This window comes from Nyctereutes procyonoides, unplaced genomic scaffold, assembly GCF_905146905.1.
Source record: "Nyctereutes procyonoides isolate TBG_1078 unplaced genomic scaffold, NYPRO_anot_genome, whole genome shotgun sequence".
In the NCBI taxonomy this organism is placed as follows: domain Eukaryota; kingdom Metazoa; phylum Chordata; class Mammalia; order Carnivora; family Canidae; genus Nyctereutes; species Nyctereutes procyonoides.
Window position 1 is genome coordinate 109,836,619 of NW_026575125.1, and position 16,730 is coordinate 109,853,348.

Below are 16,730 nucleotides of genomic sequence, written 5' to 3' on the forward strand. Positions count from 1 at the left end.
CAACTTTTAAGATTCACTATCTTAGCACTTTTAAATATGTGATACAGTATGATTAACTATAGCATCCGTGCTGTATGTTACACAGGACTTATTTATTTTATAACTGGAAGTTGGTACCTTTTGACTGGCTTTACCCATTTTCTTCATCTCTGACCTCCTGCCTCTGGCAAAACACCAAACCACTCTGTATCCACGATGTTCTTCTCGTCCTTCTCCTCTTCCTTTTCCTTATTCTTCTTTTCTTCTTTTAGATTCCACATATAAGTGAAATCATATAGTATTTGTCTTTCTTTGCTTGACCTATATCACTTAGCATAATAGCCTCAAAGTCTACCCATGTTGTCACAAGTGGCAGTATTTCCTTCTTTCTTATGGCTGAATAATATATATATATATATATATATATATATATATATTCTGAATATATATTCAGCCAGATATGTACTGTCTATATCAGACATTTTCTTTACCTATTCATCCATCAATGGACCTTTAGGTTATTTCCATGTATTTGCTATTGCAAATTATGCTGCAAAGGACACAGAGGTGCAGATATGTTTTTGAGTTAGTGTTTTCATTTCCTTTGTATAAACATCCAGAAACAGAATTATTGAATCACATGGTAGTTCTATGTTCAGGTGTTTTGTTTTGTTTTTTTTTTTTTGTTTGTTGTTTTTAAGGAACTTCTATACTGTTTTCCATAGTGGCTGCACCAGTTTACATTCCCCCAACAGTGCACAGGCGTTCCCTTTTCTCCACATCCTCACCAACGCTTGTTGTTTCTTGTCTTTAAGAATAGCCACTCTATAAGGTATGAGAATATTTCACTGTGGTTTTTTTTTTTTTTTTTTTTTGCATTTCCTTGATGACTAGTGATACTGAGCACCTTTTCGTGTACCTGATGGACTTTTGTGCACCATCTTTGGAAAAATTTCTAACCAGATGCTCTACCCATTTTTTAATCAGGTTGGTGGGATTTTTGTTTTGTTACATTCTACTGGGATATATGAACTCTTTGTATATTTTGGGTATTAGATATATGATTTGCAAATATTTTCTCCCATTCTGTAGGTTCCCTTTTCATTTTGCTGATGGTTTCCTTTGCTGTGCAGAAGCTTTTTAGTTTGGGACTCTGGAAATTTTTAAAATTTGGGAATACACACAAAGGGGCAGAAGGTGGTTGGGGCTAAGTTACTGTGGGCAACACTCTAAAAATATGTACTATAACAGACCTGAATTCCTAAGTCATATTCTAGATTTTCTACTTCAGAACCACCAGGGGAAATTCTCAGGAAATATTTCAAGACAGTTCCTGATACCCTGTTACTGATATCTTCAAGAGCTGCTATAGTTTTTGCTTCTCCTGCGGCTAATTTGTTCTACTCTTCTCCCAAATATTTGAACTACACTTTTATTCTAATAAATTCCTTTTAGTCTCTTCTAATTAGGATTAATCTTTATAGTTTAATATCACGATTCCCAGAAATAAGACCCAAGAAAATATATCTGTAATAGTTTATTGAGCTAAGACGAAAGCCAGTAAGATGCCCATTCAGATTCCAGAATGGTAAACTAGCAGACTGTGTCATGGAGTATAGAATAACCTAAAGAAGTTTTCTTGAGATATCCTGAGGCAATGAGCCCGCTGAAGGTGAAGTTCTTCTGGGAGGCCAGGTAACTGCTGCTAGAAACTAATTTAAATGGGATGGTCTAGGATGATTCTTTTTGACTGATCAGATAAAGCTCAAACCTCAAATTTTTCCCTCAAGGCATGTAATAAAACTCAGGACTATTACCTGATCGCTTTTTCACACACACACACACACACACACACACACACACACAGACTGCTATAAACCAAACACAAAGATTAATGGAAAGTTTCAATAATAACTGTTGCTGGAGCAAATTAAGTGATAAAGTTGCCACAGTAATTAGGAAAGAGTAAAATACTAATAATTACAACAGTGATACATGGTTAGATACAGAAAACAGAGATAACTCCAGCAAATGCTCCGAAGTTCTTACAGGCATGCTTTTCATGCCTAAAGAAGTGATTTATCCCTTGCAACTAAAACCTAATACTCTCCCCAAATGTGCTTCCTTTCACTAGGGTTAGACAAGTATTAGCGGTCGTGTTCTCCAGGAAGGAGACTTTGAGATAGATGTGCAGGGTGTTTGTTAATGAGTGGCTTTAGGATCCACCGTGATGCAGGCCCAATCTTAGCCAAGGCCATGAGGAGCTCTAGAGCTAGACTAGCCCTTCAGATTATCTTTAGTTTTGCTAAGATGATAGAACCATTCACGTTGGGATCCCTGGGTGGCGCAGCGGTTTTGCACCTGCCTTTGGTCCAGGGCGCCATCCTGGAGACCCGGGATCGAATCCCACGTCGGGCTCCCTGCATGGAGCCTGCTTCTCCCTCTGCCTATGTCTCTGCCTCTCTCTCTCTCTCTGTGTGACTATCATAAATAAATAAAAAAATTTTAAAAAAAGAACCATTCACATGAACTGAAGCTGTTCAGTGGAGAACACAGACTGAGTTTGTAGTGTGGTTTATGGGAGTACTTGGAAGCAGAGTTTACCAGGGAGCCTGGGGTGTCACAAAGGAGGTTGCAAGTTCTAATGCCCGTTAGCTACCCATACCAATGCTGTCTGACAAAGTTCTGCCTGTGTTTGGATGCTTTCCATAAAAGTTATCAATGTTGGAAATTTTAAAATAAAACTGATTTAAATTTACAAAAGAAAAAAAGAGAGAAAAAATTTACAGAAGAAGATGATCACACCATTATACTTCTGCATTAATCAGCCATTGAATGTGGGCCGTCCTGTGAAGGGGCATGATCGTCAGCCAGGCAGATCTCTGAACCTAAGGAATCTCTGAAGAGATGGACAACAAAAGCATGTTTGCTGATATAGTAGCTAAATCATCAGGTCCTCCCACAAAGAGGGATCTGGGAATTGCATCTATGTGCTCATCATAGTCCATCCCTTGTGCTGCTTAGATTCACTTCATATATATTTCAGATGCCGTTCCTCCAGGATTCTGGTGAACCTCTCTTCCTGGAGGAAACATAGAAAAAGGTTGGTGGGATGAACCACTCACAGTGCTCCAGTTGGTTTCAAGGTCACAGCTGATACACATTTCCTCCTCCACGCTTGTTCTAGATTCCTCTCACTCTAAAATCATAACTCGGCCGGTGTTTATGACTTTCCTGGTGACATATGCAAACCATAATTCACTTTGTCACTATTCCATTTTCTGGTGTGGATTGCTGAATTTATTATTACAACGGGAAAAGCAAGTAATCAGGAGTGACCCGGGATGATCACTTGGAAACACACATATTCCCCTGTTCCCATGATGTGAAAGAGCCCCGCATCCTTCTGATGATCATGGTCAGTTATCCATGGCAAGTTCTTAACTCCTCTTCTTGTTTGCTGTTTCTTTTGCACAAGGAGACTGGAGTGCCAAGGTAGCAGTCACAGCGTATGATTCAATGTTACTCTTCATGTGTCCTCTGGCAGAAGTATTCCTCATTTAGAACCGAAGACCTTTAAACCAGCAAAGTCCAGATTTGTAGGGATCAGATGTGTGTATTTTACAAGTGGAGTCACTTGGATTAATAATAAGAACTTCACAGTATCCAGTCCTACGTATTTTTCCTACAGACAACTATATAAATGTCCTTGATTCAAGGTATAAAAGGTGTCCTGGGGATCCCTGGGTGGTGCGCGGTTTGGCGCCTGCCTTTGGCCCAGGGCTCGATCCTGGAGACCCGGGATCGAATCCCACGTCGGGCTCCCGGTGCATGGAGGCTGCTTCTCCCTCTGCTATGTCTCTGCCTCTCTCTCTCTCTCTCTCTCTCTCTCTCTCTCTCTGTGTGTGTGTGACTATCATAAATAAATAAAAATTAAAAAAAAAAAAAGGTGTCTTGAAGATACCACCGCATTCTTAAATAGTATCATCCCTAATCGGCATTTAAGATGTATTTTAAAGAAGGTTTCCAGGTCCCTGGCCCGAGCCTGAGCCCTGGCTCCCTCTGCCTCTCCGAGCAGCATGAGCTTCACTGCCCGCTCCACCTTCTCCTCCAACTACCGGTCCCTGGGCTCCGTGCAGGTGCCCAGCCACCGGGTCCGGCCCAGCAGCAGCGCGGCCAGCGTCTATACAGGCACAGTGGGCCCGGGCTCCTGGATCTCCATATCCAGCTTCCGGGGTGGCTGGGGGTCCGGGGTCCCGGCCGTGGGGATGGCCGGGGGTCTGGCAGGCATAGGGGGCACCAGGGTGAGAAGGAGACCATGCAAGACCTGAATGACCACCTGGCCTCCTACCTGGAGAGGGTGAGGAGCCTGGAGGCTGATATTCAGAGACTGGAAATGAAAATCCGGGAACACCTGGAGAAGGGCCCCCAGGTCAGAGACTGGGGGCATTACTTCAAGACCATCGAGGACCTGAGGGCTCAGATCTTTGCAAGTGCTGTGGACAATGCCCGCATCGTTCTGCAGATTGACAACGCCCGGCTCGCTGCTGACGACTTCTGTCAAGTATGAGACAGAGCTGGCTATGCGCCAGTCCATGGAGAGTGACATCCATGGGCTCCGCAAGGTCATTGATGACACCAATGTCACTGGGCTGCAGCTAGAGACAGAGATCAAGGCTCTCAAGGAGGAGCTACTCTTCATGAAGCAGAACCACGAGGAGGAAGTAAAGGGTCTACAAAACCAAATCGCCAACTCTGGGTTGACGGTGGAGTTGGATGCCCCCAAATCTCAGGACCTCAGCAAGATCATGGCAGATATCCGGGCCCAGTATGATGAGCTGGCTCAGAAGAACCGGGAGGAGCTGGACAAGTACTGGTCTCAGCAGATCGAGGAGAGCACCACAGTGGTCACCACACAGACCGCTGAGATCGGAGAAGCTGAGATGACCCTCACGGAGCTGAGACCTACCGCGCAGTCCTTGGAGATCAACCTGGACTCCATGAGAAACCTGAAGGCCAGTTTGGAGAACAGCCTGAGGGAGGTTGAGACCCGCTACGCGATGCAGATGGAGCAGCTCAACGGGGTCCTGCCGCACCTGGAGTCAGAGCTGTCCCAGACCCGGGCAGAGGGGCAGCGCCAGGCCCAGGAGTACGAGGCCCTGCTGAACGTCAGGTCAAGCTGGAGGCTGAGATTGCCACCTACCGTGGCCTGTTGGAAGACGGGGAGGACTTCAGTCTTACTGACGCCCTGGACAGCAGCAACTCATTGCAGACCATCCAGAAGACCACCACCCGCAAGATCGTGGACGGCAAGGTGGTGTCTGAGACCAACAACACCAAAATTCTGAGGCGTTGAGGCAGCAAAACAGGGTACCCTTTGAGGAGCAGGAGGCCAATAAAAGGTCCAGAGGTAAAAAACAAAACAAAACAAAACAAAAAAAAAACAATAAAAAATAAAGAAGGTTTCCAATGTTTTATTTTTATTCATTTTTTAAGATTTTATTTAAATTCCAGTTAGTTAACATACAGTGTTATATTAGTACCAAGTGTACCATATAGTGATTCAAAACTTCCAAAACCCAGTGCTCCTCACAAGTGAACTCCTTAATCCCCATCACCTTTTTCACCCATCACCCCCAGCTCCCCTCTGGTAACTATCAGTTTGTTGTCTATAGCTAAGAGTCTGTTTCTTGGTTTGTTTTTCTCTCTTTTCCCATTGCTCATTTGTTTTATTTCTTAAATTCCACATATGAGTGAAATCATATGGCATCTGTCTTTCTCTGACCGACATATTTCACTTAGCATAATACTCGGTAACTCTGTCCATGTCATTGCAAATGGCAAGATCTCATTGTTTTTTACGGCTAAGTAATATTCCGTCACACACACATCATCATCATCATCATCATCTCATCTTTATCCATTCATCAACTGATGGACACTTGGGCTACGTCCGTAATTTGGCTATTGTTGATAATGCTGCTATAAACATCGGGATGCATGTATCCCTTTGAATTAGTATTTTTGTATTCTTTGGATAAATACCTAGTAGTGCTGGATCTTGGTTAGTTCTATTTTTAACTTTTTGAGGAAACTCCAAACTGTTTAACAGAGTGTCTGCACCAGTTTGCTTTCCTGCCAACGGTGCAAAAGCATTCCCCTTTCTCCACAACCTTGTCAACACCTGCTGTGTCTTCTGTTGTTGATTTTAGCCATTCTGACAGGTGTGAGAGGATAGACCACTGTTAATTTGATTTGCAATTCCCTGATGATGAGTGATGTTGAGCATCTTTTCATCTTTCTATTGGACATCTGACTGTCTTCTATGGAAAAGTGTCTATATCTTCTGCCCAATTTTTAATTGGATTGTTTGCTTTTTGAGTGTTCAGCTGTATAAGCTCTTTATAGATTTTGGATACTAACCTTTTAACAGATTTGTCATTTGTAAATATCTTCTCCCTTTCTATAGGTTGCCTTTTAGTTTTTTTGATTGTTTCCTTCACTGTACAAAAGCTTTTTATTTTGATGTAGTCTGAATAGGTTATTTTTGCTTTTGTTTCTTTCGCCTTGGGAGATATATCTAGGAGGAAGTTGCTACGGCCAATGTCAAAGAGATTACTTCCTGTGAGAGATCCTTCCTATCCTAGAGATAGGATTTTTACAGTTTCCTGTCTCACATTTTGGTTTTTCATCCATTTTGAGTTTATTTTTGTGTTTGGTGTAAGAAAGTGGTCCTGTTCCACTCATTCTTTTGCATGTTGCTGTCCAGTTTTCCCAACACCATTTGTTGAAGAAATGGTCTTTCCCCTATTTTCTTACCTCCTTTGTCAAAGATTAATTGGCCATATAGTTGTGAGTTTATTTCTTGGTTTTCTATTCTGTTCCATTGATCTATGCGTCTATTTTTGTGCGAGTACCATACTGTTTTGATTACTACGGCTTTGTAATGTAACTTGAAGTCTGGAATTGTGATGCCCGCAGCTTTGCTTTTCTTTTTCAAGACTCTTTTGACTATTCAGGGTCTTTTGTGGTTCCATACAGATTTTAGGATTGTTTGTTCTAGCTCATTGAAAAATGCTGTCGGTAATTTGATAGGTTTGCATTAAATGTGTAGATTCCTTTAGGTAGCACAGACATTTTAACAAGATTTGTTCTTCTGATCCACAAACATGGAATGTCTTTCCATTTCTTTATGTCATCTTCATTTCTTTCATCAGTGTTTTATAGTTTTCAGAGCATGGGTCTTTCACCTCATTGGTCAGGTTTATTCCTAGGTATCTTATGGTTTTGGTGCAATTGTAAATGGGATGGATTCCTTGATTTCTCTTTCTACTACTTCATTATTGGTGTATAGAAATGCAACAGATTTCTGTATATTGATATTGTATCCTGTGACTATACTGAATTTACGTATTGGTTCTAGCAGTTTTTTGGTGGAGTCTTTCTAGTTTTCTATATATAGTATCATGTCACTTGCAACTAGTGAAAGTTTTACTTCTTCCTTACCATTTGAATTCCTTCTATTGCTTTTTGTTGTCTGATTGCTGTTGACTAGGACTTCCAGTACTATATTAAATAGAAGTGGTGAGAATAGACATCCTTGTCTTGTTTCTGACTGTAGAGGAAAAGCTCTGTTTTTCCCCATTGAGGATATTAGCTGGGGGTTCTTCATCTATGGCCTTCACTATGTTGATGTGTGTTTCTTCTAAACCTACTTTGGTGAAGGTTTTTATCACGAATAGATGTTATACTTTGTCAAATTTCTGCATCTATTGAAATAATCATATGGTTCTTATCTTTTATTAATATGGTTTATCATATTGATTGATTTGTAAATATTGAACCACACTTGCAACCCAGGAATAAATCCTACTTGATCATGGTGAATGATTTTTTTAATGTATTGTTGGATTCAGCTTAGTATATTATTGAGATTTTTTGCATCCATGTCCATCAGGGATATTGGTCTATTGTTCTTTTTGTGGTATCTTTATCTGGCTTTGGTATCAGGGTAATGTTGGCCTCATAGAATGAAATTGGAAAAAAAAAAGAATGAAATTGGAAGTTTTTTTTTTCCTTTTTGTTTTTTTTTATAGTTTGAGAAGAACAGACATTAACTTTTCTTTAAATGTTTGATAGAAAAAAAATAAAAAAAATAAGTAAATGTTTGGTAGAGGCCAGCAGCTTTTAGAGAGTATCTCTCCTGCTTATTTGCTGTAAAGTAAGTCTTCTGATTGTATGCAATGTTATACGGAAACTCCTGCCACTAAATTCTGATCTTATGTCAGAATCTCTGGCGGCCTGTTTCCTGACTCTCCCTCTGGTTCTTTCAACAAACTCCACAAAGCATCTTTTTGCCACCTTTAATATCTCCAATGCCATATGTCTGCCAGGTCATACATCCCAAGTGGATGTTGCATTTGTATCACATCCTGACCCGATATACATCCTTTTCCTGCTCTGGGCCCAACTCAAGCTAGCTGTCTCTAGGGTTACCTGGCATATGGATTGGAGCAGTTTTCTTAGGTATAAAATATGCTGCTAAGAAAATACGAAGAAGCTGTCAGGCATCATACTTCTTTGTCAGTAGAAGGTGCAAGGTGCAATAATTTGTCCCTTACTTTGGATGGTGTATTAGTTTCCCAGGGCTGCCATAACAAAATACCAGAGTGGATGGTATAAACAATAGAAATTGATTTTCTTGCAGTTCTAGAGGTTAAAAATACAAGATAGCAGTGTCAGGAGGTTTTCATTTATCTGTTTCTTCTGAGGCCTCTCTCCTTGGCCTGTAGACAGTCACCTTTTGTTGTGTTTTTAGACACTCTTTCCTATGTGTGGACATACTCTGTATCCAAACTTTCTCTTCTTATAAGGACATCTGTCTACCCTAATGGCCTCATTTTAATTTAATCTCTTCTTTTAAGACCCTAACTCCAAACACAGTAATATTCTGAGTTCCTAGGGTTTAGGACTTCCACATATGAATTCAGAGTAGGGGACACAGTTCAGCCCAAAGCAGATAGGACATACTTGAATGCCCCTGACCAGCAGACATCTAAATTTTTACTAATATGTCTAGGTCCTTAAAATTCATGCATATATCCCCCACTCTTTAGAGAGTGATAAAAGTCAAGATTTCTAGTATGCTAGCTACTTTTTGTTCATACAATATGATTAGTCCTACATCATAGATATAATGAATAAATCTTTGGGGGGATTATATATGGGCAATAAGCTAACACTATCTCCTGAGGACCTATCACACAGTTTTAATTTATTAGTCAAATGAGGCCATATGGAGTCAAGATGATAAGTGGAATTCTAAACTGAAATGCTCATACTTGGCCATATAACAACAAACTCATACTGTTTTTTTTTCCTTGTTTCTGATTTTTTTTTTGAAGATACATACCTTCAACAAATGACATAATTCCATTTTCACTTCCTGACTATTGAATCAAATAAGGGCTACCTATCAAACAGTGTATTCCTCTAGGGGAACTGTCGATTAAATTGCCACCATGGAATGACTTGTAAGATCTAAGCCTATTGATTCAAATAATAGCACTATTTAATTCTCTCATTTGGCCAATAAACAATCCAAAAGGTCTTGGAGAATAGTATTAGATATCAGTAAAGTTAATCAAATAGAGGTTTTGTAGCTACAGCTCAAGGTGTGGTCTCCTTACTAGAGCAAATCAGAACTGCAAATGGTATTTTCTCTCGATATGCTTAGTTTAAAGGAAACTTAACCGCCCCACAATTTTACAGGACACCCATTTTGGTCTCTTACATTGATAACATCTTGCTTCTATCTGGGAAATAGATACTAGCAGTTTCCTTGGATGTCTTAGGAGAATGTTCAAACATTGCAGAAAATAAATCTCAAGAAAATAAAGCAGAATTCCCAGGAAACCACTAATGTGAAGGCATGTTATAATATCTCCTTTGTGGTGAAGGAGAAGTATCTTCTGGCCCTAAGAAAAAACTATAACACTGTATGAGATTCGTTATTCTTTGGGGATAACAGTGCATATTTATGCTGCCAGATTTTTATGGGGGCCAGAGAAAAGAAAGCTCTTCAGCTAGTTCCAATTGCAATTATAACAGGACACATCCAAATATGCCTAAAATGTCACTAGTATATTTGCATGCTCTGTGTAGCCTATGGTAAACTCAAATAGGACAACTTATATTGGAAACCATTAAAATTTTGGAGCAAAGCCACACTATCTTTTAAAACGAACTTTGGAAAAACAACTGATGAGTTGCTATTAGATGCTAGTAAATATTGAAAACAAGATCATGAGGCAGTGATCATGCATCCAAGTACTCATCATGAATCAGATATTAGCTGAGACAACTAAACATAATCTTTGTTTTTAAGGTTTCATTTATTTATTTGAGAGAGCATGAGGAGGGCACAATGGGCAGATGGAGAGGGAGAAGCAGACTGTCTGCTGAGCGGGCACCCCAATACAGGGCTCCATCCCAGGACCCTGAGATCATGACCTGAGCCAAAGTCAGATGCTTAGCCTACTGATCCACCTAGGCGTCCCTAACTAAACATAATCTGGGGCATGCCAAGGAGTATTTTGTCATCAAGTGAAAATGGCAAACCCTGAAGACACAAATAACTCATATAATTATATTTTTACACTCCTAATTTTACTTCTAGTACAATTATGTTTCTCCCTCACTGGAACCTGGGGTATCATGAGAAATTTTATATAATCAGTTCACTGAGAATTAAAAATAAATATTTGAGCCTGGTGCACAGACTTTTCTGTACAATATTCCAGCATCACTCAAAATTGAACTGCAAGATGTTATAGTTCCACTCTGAAATTACCCTGAAGAATAGAAAATGGAAATCCTAGCAGGTCGAAATCCGAGCAATCTATCCAGCAGAACATTCATGTTAGAAAAGAATTTTCTGAGGCTCTGGACCTATTACCTGATGTTCATCTACATACCTGTATCTCAGTCTTTCTCGTCTTTAATCCAACAAATTTATTCTTTCCAAGTCCCTTGTCATCCAATAAGAATAATGTCTGCTACTTTGTGACTTCTGTAGAATCTTATAATAGACCATCTGTCCTTCTAGGAACATAAAGAAGAACTCCTTTGGGACATAACAAAAAATTTTTGTGAATATTTATGTTTTCCCCATCCAATTTCCTGTGATCTCACAATACCAGTTAGATTAGAGGATAAGTGTAACCTGAACATGAAATTTCCCTCATCTAAGCATACTCAAAGTACCACCATTAATTAACCAATATTCCAGCAATGGCAACCAATCTTGTTTATGTGATTCAGAATTAATGAACTACCTATTCATAGGTCTTAGGTGGATTATAGTGTACCCCTTCCATCGTGGAGAGGACAAGACTTGGCCAAGAATATAGATTCTAATTTGGATTTGCTATGCATGACCATTCTTCCAGCATGTATTATTAGTTTGCTAGAACTGTCATAACAAAACACCACAGACTGGGTGGCTTTGACTACAGAAACTTATTTTCTCACAGTTCTGGAGGCTAGAAGCCCATGATCAAGGTGTTGGTAGGTTTGATTTCACCTTCTGAGATGCTAGGGTTTAGAGGTTCAAAATATACTTTGGGGGACATAATTTAGCTCATAATACAGAACGTATGAAATATCTTATACAATGATGAAGCCCCATACAATTTCTTTCTATGAAGTAAATTATTTCACAAAGAAGTAAGACATAGATTGACTGCCCATGGGTCTCTGGAAATGAAAAAATTTACAGTGATCTTGTATGGTCTTGATTCACTTCTCTCAGAAACTGATAAATCAGGAAGATACAAAATTACTAGGAATATTGAGAACAAACCAAAAAGTTATCCAGTTTGTTGTAAACAACTTATATAGAATGTATTCTTTTCAAGCACCATGAAATATTAACACAAATTTATTGTCTATAATCCCAAAGGAATTCTCAATGAATATTAAAGAATCCAAAATATATAGACCACAATCCTGGAGTATGGCATAATAAAATAAGAAATCAATAATGGATATTTCTATGTATAATAAATAATATATACTTTGGAAACAATAAAACACAAGTGGATCAAATAAGAAACTATGATGGAAATTATAAAATATTTAGAAATAAAAGGCAAGGACAATATGATATATCAAATTTCCCGGTAAGCAACCAAAGTAGTACTTAGTGGAGAAAAGTATAGGTAAAAATGCATACATTATAAAATGAAAAAAGATAAAAAATTAATGGGTTAGTTGTTTTATTCTAGAAATTAGAAGAGTAACAGAAGAAACTCACAAAAATGGAGGGGAGTTAATAGCAGGAATTAATGAATCTCAAATAAGCGAGAGCCTAAACACACAAATAATTGTCCTTTGAAAATTAATAAAACAGACAAACTGCTTTTGAAGAGTATGCAGGAGAAAATCCTAAGAATGAGAAGAGACATAATTAAACATAATACAGTTTTTTAAGTAATAAAAATATTATGAACAGCTTTGTACTAATAAATTGGGGAAAATATGAAATGGAACACATATACACTATCAAAAATGACTCAAGAGGAACTAGAAAATATGAGTTAGGGAACAGAACATCCATCTTTATTGAAATTGTTTCTGTTAAATCTAAAAGAAGAAAATTCTTATTTCATTAAAATAAAAGAACGAAAATCTTACTTTATTGATCTAGAAGGCTTTGAAGTCTACTAAGGGTTAGTAGCAGAAGGAAACGTTACAGACTTAGGAGCATAGATGCGAAATCTTAAATAACTTATTAAAAATTGAATCCAGTAGTATATAACATGTATGCCATGACTAAGTAGTTTTTCTCAGGAATGAAAAGATGCTGTAACATAAAACAAATCGACTAATTCACCTTTAAGAGATTAAAGGAGAAAAACTACATGATCATATAAATGAAAGCAGAAAAGGGCATTCTGTAAATCAAACAGATGTTTGTAATAAAAGCTCAGCAATCTAGATATTCCTCAAATGGATAAAATATATCTACCAAAAATCTCCAACAAGCATACTTAAAGTGACAGATTTTAGCTTTCATTTCAGAACAAGACGGGAGCTTTCACCCTTGCTGCTTCTTTCCACATCACACTACAATTTCCAGTTAACAATAACAGAAGCAAAATAAAGAAGAATGAAGGAGGTAGAAAGTAATGCACGTGTAAATTTAAAAATCAAATTCTAGCTCTAAGATAAATACATTTATAAATAATGATACGACAGGAAGTGTGTAAGGATTGTAGATGAAGAAAAGTAAATTTTTTGCTAAAGGACTGAGGAGATGACCTGAATAAATGGGGAGACATCACAGTAGGAGGAATCACTCTTGAGTTCTCTCTCCCTCAACGTCACATTCGGTCCAATCCTCTGTACCTCCAAAATACCTCGAATCTGTGGACTACTCTCTCCATTGCTACCCAAGCCACTATTCTCCGCAGCCTTGATTGTTAAGTAACCTCTAAACTGGTTCCTGCGCTTCCATTTTGTGTTTCCACAATCCATTCTCCACATAGCACCCCAAATAGTATTTTCTCAATGTAAATGCAGTCACATCTTTCTCCTCACTAAATTCTCCAAAGGTATTCATTTGCACATAAACTAAAATCCAAACTCTCAACAAGCCCAAACCTCCTTTCTAGAAATCTTATTAAAATCCCTGTGGTTGAGTGCCTGCCTTTGGCTCAGGTTGTGATCTCGGGGTCCTGGAATCGAGTCCCGCATCAGGCTTCCCACAGGGAGCCTGCTTCTCCTTCTGCCTGTGTCTCTGACTTTCTCTCTCTGTCTCTCGTGAATAAATAAATAAGATCTTTAAAAAAGAATAAAATAAAATATCCTACCACTGTTTTCCTCACACATCTACCCCCAACCACACTGGCCTCCATTCTATTCCTCCAATTAGCCAATCTCATCCTTACTTTGTGGCCTTGCAAATTGCTTCTCCTTTGCCTTAATGAGTCCACTGCAAGGTTTTCTGGGTGAGTGGCTTGTTCTTGGCATGCATGCTTCAGTTCAAATGGCAGCTCTCCTAAGAATCATTCCCTGACCACACTTTTTAAATGACCTTCCTTCAATCCCACACACACGCAAGCACGCGCACACATGCACATACACACAGAAGTACTCACTGTGACTTTGACCTCATTTTATTTTCTCCGTAGCATTTACCTTAAAGTATTATATTTTTTTTTGTTTGTCAACTGTATATTCTATAAGTTCATAAAAAGAAGATGTGGTGAAACTTTCTTCTTATTTTCCTTTCTGTCTCCAGCACCTAAAATAGTGCCTCACATGTGGTCACAGCTGACTATGTACCACAGGAGAGGTGCTATCTGGGCTCTAAGTTAAGAGGGTCTTTGCTAAGTGAAAGATGGGAAGAGGGCATTTGGGCAGCCCAGGTGGCTCAGTGGTTTAGCGCCACCTTCAGCCCGGGGCGTGATCCTGGGGTCCCGGGATCGAGTCCCACATCGGGCTCCCTGCATGGAGCCTGCTTCTCCCTCTGCATGTGTCTCTGCCTCTCTCTCATGAATAATTAATGTTAAAATTTTTTTCAAAAAAAAAAGATAGAGAGCATTTTAACTGTACACCCAGGGATATCTGGGCAAATGATGTATTACATAATTTATATAATTATATTTCTATGTTTATATAATTGATTATACCATTTTCTAAGTGGCATTGTTTTCGGGGACCAAGACTGAAGTCTGAATGGTAATAAACAAGGAAAATACAGCATTTTTTGCTAAGTATCCTTGGCATTGTTGAATCTATTGATTGCATTACTCTGGAGCACTCATTAGATTAGGAATCATTTATCTTCAAATAAATTCCAAAAACTTCAGTATTCTGGATTAAAGTGAATAGTCAAGTATGTCAAAAATGGTTGAGATGATAGAGTGAAATCTAGAGAGACTATATGAGTATTGCAATCTTTACTAATAGTTATTAACCTAAATGAAAACAAACAACAAAATCAAGCAAAGCTGCCTACCCAAATTAAACATTCGATCTGTATTATGGACAAACATGACTATTTTTGCAATTAGATACTCCAGCCAGAGTGTATTTACTATAGATTTGATATAAAAAATGTATATACCAGAATATAATTTAGTTTTGTGCATCTCTTGGGACACCTGGATGGCTCCGTGGTTGAGCATCTGCCTTCAGCTCAGGGCATGATCCTGAGGGGTCCTGGGACCAAGTCCTGCATTGGGCTTCCTGCATGGAGCCTGCTTCTCCCTCTGCCTGTGTCTCTGCCTCTCTGTGTGTCTCTCGTGAATAAATAAATAAAATCTTCAAAAAATAATTCTGTACATCTCTAGAGAACCCCAAATCACAAAATCTTTTCACTCAAACACGATTGATATTTAGAAGAAAAAGTGAAGCCCAAGGACTGTTACTAAGACAATGAATTTAGATTTTCAATGGGCATAGATTTGTTCACCCCTGGGTTTGATAAGTGGCAAAAAAAACAAACAAAACAAAACAAAAAAAACACTATTTGAATGATCCACATATTAAGCAACAGTATAGAATTACATAGAATTAACATCTCACAACTGTGATTGCCAACAGAGTTAAATTTGAAGAAAAACGAATGATTGTAATTTTCAGACTCTACTGAGTTTAAGTCAAATATAATGCTTGACGAAAGATGTTGGTTCTCCCACAGAAGCTGCAGTACCTTATTCAAATTACTCCTTTGAGCTTTGGTAGCTCATTGTCAAATGCAGGGAAAATAGCACTTACTTCTGAGCTATTTTAAGATTTAGATTAAATAATACACGTAATGTTTTGCAGGTGGTACCACTGGTATTTGTCTCAACTAAATTTTGCTGTGTAGCAAAATTACCCTGAAACTTAATTGCTCAAAGTAACAGTCATTTATGAAGTCATGGTTCTGAGGGGCCCCAATTTGGGCTGTGCTCAGATGTATGCTTCTTCTGCTGGGCTTGCTTGGGTTTACTTATTTGGCTCCAATTATGAGACCAACAGAGGCTGGTCTGCATAATACAGCCTTGCTCACAGGTTTGGTGGCCTTCAGGCTTTGGCCAGGATGCCTTGGTTCTCTCCATGTGGTTTCTACAAGGCCTCTTGAGATCTAAAATCAGAAGTAGTATGTCACCTCTGCCACACTTCATTAGTCAAAAAATCATATCGCCGGCATTGATCAGAAATGGGGAAAAAGACAAAACATGAGAGACACCTAACTCTGGGAAACGAACAAGGGGTAGTGGAAAGGGAGGTGGGCAGGGGGTTGGGGTGACTGGATGGTGGGCACTGAGGGGGGACACTTGGTGGGATGGCGAGCAGTGGGTGTTATGTTATATGATGGCAAATTGGACTCCAATTAAAAAAAAAAGAAATGGGGGAAAAGTCACCTCTTGATGGGAGAAGCTAAAAGAAACTATGACCATTTAATCTACCACAATAACCTTAGTGAAATAATTTCAGTGGAATGATGGAGCAAAGGGGTTGGATTGAGATGGGTTGGAATGTGAAGGGGAGGTAAAGGAGTGGAAATTGTATATATAGATACTTGCAAGAACTATGTCTGTGAAGAGAAAGAGAATGAAACTGTGGGAGTTAAAAGGTGCAAAGTCAAAGAAATTTTCGCTTAATGTTTGGGTCAAAGAGACACAGTAATGTTCACCTTCATACACAAAGGGGAAATTTAGAAGCATGGAAGCACGGAGGAGGTTGACAATAGAAAA

General features: G+C 38.9%; 1 pseudogene; it reads left to right on the forward strand.

Annotated features, from left to right (window-relative positions):
* Positions 1-4,058: 4,058 nt before the first annotated feature.
* On the forward strand, positions 4,059-5,335 carry LOC129518117 (keratin, type I cytoskeletal 18-like; annotated as a pseudogene).
* Positions 5,336-16,730: the final 11,395 nt, after the last annotated feature.